Here is a 5848-nt window from a genome sequence, read left to right as displayed (position 1 = left end):
TCACACGATAGCTCTCCACACGTTGATCTGTACATACAATAAAATTTTAAAAAAAAATCTAGTAGGCTTTATTAGTAGCAACTAATCAGCTAATTTCTAAATTTATATAGGAAAGCAATATAGGAATCCACTTTTAAACTAAAACAATGTTGGAGGGTCCACACTTTTATTTGAAAGCTTGATATAGAGCTATGATAATTAACACACTGTGGTATTAGGGACAAGACAAACAGAAGATAGATCAGAGGGGCAGAATGAAGAGACAGAACCAGTTGTCCCACACACAGGCAATGTCCCTGGAGCAATTAGACATGTGTCCACAAAGACAGACACAAGAGTCCAACCAACTCTCAGTCCACGTGCAGTTTCAAATAAATAAATACCAAGAGCTTTGGGGGCTTGGTTTGGTTTGGTTTGGTTTGGTTTGGTTTGGTTTGGTTTGGTTTTTGAGACAGGGTCTTGCTATGTAGCTCAGGTTGGCCTTGAGCTCACCATCATCTTGCCTCAGCCTCCCAAGTGCTGGGATCATCAACTATAGTCACTAAAGAAACCTCCATGGATTTGGTGACTGAAACTAAGAAAGTATTCTCTAGGTTTAAAAAAAGGATAGAAAACTCTCAAAATCATCCAAGAAGAAGAAAAACTATCTGTTTTACAAAAAGGAAAAGAAAGCAGCACTAATCTATGGGTATAGAAATGTGAATTTAGGGGGCAGTTTGATGCTATGTAATGACTTAATTTTTAATAGGTGCTCTTAATATTTTGATACATATTGTAGAGGGCATGAGCTCACACATAAGCACTGGAGAACCAGAATTGTTAAACAACCAGGTTTTCTTCATCAGAAGATAATGACACCAGTTTTCCGTCCAGAAAGCTGGGAATGGATGTACTAATACCAGGTCATCTTTGCTACTCTGTAAAGCCAGCCCTCACAGAATCCCCCAGAATCCTGAGCATTGTTTCTCAGTCAATAGAACCCATCCTCACGAAAGAGGCCCCACATATTTTGCAAAAGAGTTTGCTATTGTGCTTATTACAAACCCTTCCTCCCTAGGCCCTGACTTCTAAGCAATAGAACCCATTCTAGTGGGAAAGGCCACAGGTGCTTTCCTAAAGAGACGCAGTTTGCACAAGAGTTTCAATGTAGCCATGCCTAAAGCTTTGTTGTGATAATTGTCCGGTGGAAACTTTCCCCCAAAGTTTTACTGTGTTTAAATGTGTAAAAATTACACCGCTTGGCATCACACTCCAGACGTTTTGACCCAGCACTGTCTAACGAAGTAAAGCTGAACCCGAGTTTCATTTATGGTCCTGAAAAGGGTTTCACCCTAACTCCTTTTGTCTTTCCCCATACGGTTTGGCTGGAACCTCCAGCTCACTCCTGCTTGATCTGGAAAGTCCCATCTCTCTTTCTCCAAACCCCACCCTCTCAGAAATCCCCAACAAAGAAAAGGCACAGAAAACCCCAGTTCTGCATTCTTGGCTGCTGAGGGAGTTCCTCCCCTGAAGTTGCCAGCAGTCTAAGCCCCCACCTAAAGCACCCAGCTTTTGACCATACTTGGGCACAAACCCAGATTATGGGGTCATCACCCCTTGCCTCCAAGCTATATGAGCTCCGTGGTTTAGTTGGGGTGAGTGACTTCTCCTGCTTCACTCTCTGGGGCTGGAGAACTCACCCAGGAGTTGCTTTGCTCAAATAAACCTGTTCTTGCCAGGCGGTGGTGGCTCACACCTTTAATCCCAGCACTCGGGAGGCAGAGCCAGGCAGATCTCTGTGAGTTCGAGGCCAGCCTGGTCTACAGAGTGAGTTCCAGAAAAGAGAAACCCTGTCTCGAAAAACCAAAAAAGAAAGAAAGAAACCTGTTTTTTTATTTTTTTCAACTCAGCTTGATCTGGCTTACTGCATCAGCAGAAAAACCTATTGTTGTGATACAGAAAACCTATTACATACTAGAGATCTTACATCACATTTTTATTGTTTTGAAGCCTTCAAATTATACAGTGCTGTTTTGCATAGATAATATTTTTGTAGAATTACCTACATGTTTTGGCCATTTCTCTTCTCACTTTTCCTTTTTGCAAGGAAAAATGGCTCATAACTGCAAAATCAGTACTGGAGGCAACATTGGTGTTGGAGGACTGTTCTAACTTCAGGGCCAGTCTAGATCATACATATCCTGAGTTAAAGGTTAGTCTGAGCTACTGCATAAGACTCTGTCTCAAAAAGAGGGGGGTGGAGGTGGGGCTGGAGAGACAGATCAGCAGTTAAGAAGTGCTTCCTGCTCTTCCAAAGCATCTGAGTTCAGTTCCCAGGACTCACAGTAGGTGGCTCACAGCTGACTGTAACTCTAGCTCCAGGAAATCTTCTGGCTTTGCAAGTACCCAAACATACATGGTACACACTCACACAGATGTGCATGTGTGTACACACACTGTGGAGACCGACAGAGGTTTCCTAGTGAGAAGTTACTCAGGATCCGAGAATCTGAGCTTGCTTTACCCAGCAGGGCTGCATAAGGGGATATTTTGACCACAGGACCAGGTGTTTGGAAGGGTCTACACTTGGCTGTGTGGTGTGCTTTGACCTAGCAAGGGGAGGTCTTTTGCCCCGCCCATTGGCATTATAAAAAGCCCTTTGGAATAAACGGAAAAGGTCATTGGGTATTGACCCAGGTCCTCTCGAAGCTATCCTGTGTTTCTGTCTTTCTCCTCTTCACTATCTTTATAGCTAATATTTTCTTATCCCTCTCTCCTCCTCATAAGAACCCTTGAAAAGGTGGGAGCTGGCCTCCCACAACACAACACACCAAAATAAGCAGATAAATTAAATGTAGCTTTTAAAAAAAGAAGACAAGCAACTTCCAAAACAATCTGGACAAATGGAATTAAACAAGAAGCAAGTCTAAAAGATAAATCAGAAGGAAAAACACACTGGAAATATGGACAAATAACCCATAATACAAAGAGAGGAAATTGATTATACTTATTAAAAATAACTTTTCATTTTAGATGATAAGTATGTACTGTTTTAAAGACACACACTCAAAATATTAGAACCTAGAAAATTTTAAAGTAAAAGGTGGGCAAAGATATACTATTTAAACATTAATTGATCAATAGCTACATGGTATACAACTTAACAGTGAAAAAACAGTGCAGGTTAAAATAAACTCACTAATGAGAAAAGTTTTGATTCTCAGAAAATCAAAGACTCTCACTTCTATGCAACTTGTAACCTACCTTCAAAGTGGACTAACCAAATACTGTTTGAATTAATAAATTCAACATCATAGTGGGATACTTAATGTATTTTTCTCAATTATTGAAAAGACTGTTACAGATGAGTTGAGCATTACATGAATAGGATTTGTCTAATGGAACTTAGAAAAAGCTTCCCCCAGTGGTTAGAAAATATATATTCTTTTCAATTCTGTGTGTTTACTTCCACAAAGGTTGGTTGAATATTATAGAGATCTTAAAGCAAGTTTTCTAAATTTCAAAGCATATGTGTGAAATAGTTCACATTTTCTGATCACAAGGCAATTGGTTCAGTAATCAAAAGGCAAACAAAAACTTTCTTAAATGCATATTGCCAGAGTATCTGATATTCCCAGTAGAGTCTGCACTCAGAGGCAGAGCAGCTAGACACCTGAGATCTACGAAAATCTCAACGTCAACAAATTGAAGGATATATACACATCTGACCAAAACACTGGAATGAGTGAGCCAAGGTATTTTTCTAAAGCTTGAAAAGTATAGTGAGAAATCAAAGATAAATGCAAAGCAGGAATTGGAAATAATAAAAAAAGAACCACATGGGAACATTAGATTTGGTTATTATAGTAGTTAAAGGGGAAATCACTATCAAGGGAATAAACAGATGGAACAGGCTCAACAGATAGAATGAGAGTCTGATTATTAGATTAAAATTAAAGCAGGCAAAAACAGAACATGTAGAGGGCAAAAGCAGAAGGGCCAACATCTAGAAAGTGGGGGACCCAGAAGAGAACAAAGATCAGGTGCTCCCATTTGAGGAAATGATGGAGCTAAATTTCCTATAGTGAAGAAAATGAGTAGGAATGAAATGATTGAACTAACTCCCAACAACCCAACAGCAAAGTGGAACACGTGGACATCTAAATGAAACAGTGAATCAGTTCACATGTCTTAGTTAGGGTTACTATTACTGAGACAAAACACCATGACCGCAAAGCAAGTTGAGGAAGGGGTTTATTCAGCTTATACTTCCACATTGATGTTCATCACTGATTAAAGTCAGGATAGAAACTCAAACAAGACAGGATCCCAGACGCAGGAGCTGATGCAGAGGCACTGGAGGGGTGCTGCTTACTGGCCTGCTTCCCATGGCTTGCTCAGGCTACTTTCTTATCGAACCCAGGAACACCTGCCCAGGGATGGCACCACCCACAATGGGCTGGGCCCTGCCCCGTTGATCACTAATTGATAAAATGCCTTATAGTTGGATTTCATGGGGTATTTCCTCAACTGAGGCTCCCTCATCTCTGGTGGCTCTAGCTGTGTGAAATTGACACACAAAACCAGCCAGTACCTCATATTTGTCATGAGATTTACAACATCATCTCCCAAGAAGCTTATAGATCAAGCAGATGAAAACAGGCAAAGATACTGACAGCCTGAACTATACAGCAATTAACTGGAGCTATGGATTAACCCTGGCTGTGCCTTGATTAGCCCAGTGCACTTGTTGCCATGGCTAGCTACCAATATAGCCCTTTCACCATAAAGCAGGTCAGTCATAATTTGAACAATAAACTATATAGTCAGCCAACAGTTCCTATTCAGAACTTTGCACTCAACATCAGGGAATATAATTATTTTAGCATCTATAGAACCTTGACACAACTAGAGTTGTTTGTACTGTCCATCAACAAAACCTCGGAAGACTGAAGAGAAGGCTCAGTGCTTAAGAACTTACAGTTCTTAAGAGAACTGAGTTTGGTTCCCAACACACATCAGAGGCTTCACAATCTCCTGTGACTTCAGCTCCTGGAGATCAGACACCCTCTTCTGGCCTCCACAGGTGCCTGTATGCAACACACACACACACACACACACACACACACACACACACACACACACACACACATAAACAAGAGGGATGAGGCCAAGAAATAAGCCAAATGGTGCTAACTCTCATGGGCTGATGTAAAGCCATTGGCTTTTACACTGATGGATGTTCAGTTGGAAGCTCTGCCTCAGCCCCACTCCTCCTTCTCCAAACCCTGACCCCCTGAGAAAGACCGCCAAAAGTCCAGGCTCCTCCCCCCTCCTCCCTCCCGTCTCACCTCTGCGGGGGGGGGGGGGTGGGGGAGACTTGAGAGACATCCGACAGTGCTTTTCTCGGATCAAACCTGGTCCTTTACATTTTAATTCCACTCAGTTTGGCTTACTGCATCGGTGGAGAAACCTACTACTGGGGATACAAAAACACCTGTCAGTGGACACTGGGACTTTTAGAGAAGTTTGAATAGAGGAATGACATCATCTGAGACCTGTTCTAAAAGCATCACTGGGGCTGCCATGTAGAAAGTAGACTGAAAGGCACCGAGTCGTCCCCCAAAGAATCCTGCAGTAACATTAGGTGAGTGACGAGTGATGACAGAGGTTTAGATAAAAGTTGGTGTGGTGTAGACATAGTAACAGTCAAGTTGTGAGTGTATTTTGAAGCTAGAACCATCATAACTTCCTGACATCGAATGTAGAATAGAACAAGTTGAGAGGCCGAGGTGAGGGGTTGCCTACAGTGTGATCAAGGCCAGCTGGGTCATATACTGAGTTACAGGCTAGCCTGGGCTACAGAGTA

Source organism: Peromyscus eremicus, chromosome 22, assembly GCF_949786415.1.
Source record: "Peromyscus eremicus chromosome 22, PerEre_H2_v1, whole genome shotgun sequence".
In the NCBI taxonomy this organism is placed as follows: Eukaryota; Metazoa; Chordata; class Mammalia; order Rodentia; family Cricetidae; genus Peromyscus; species Peromyscus eremicus.
This window is presented reverse-complemented; position numbering follows the sequence as displayed.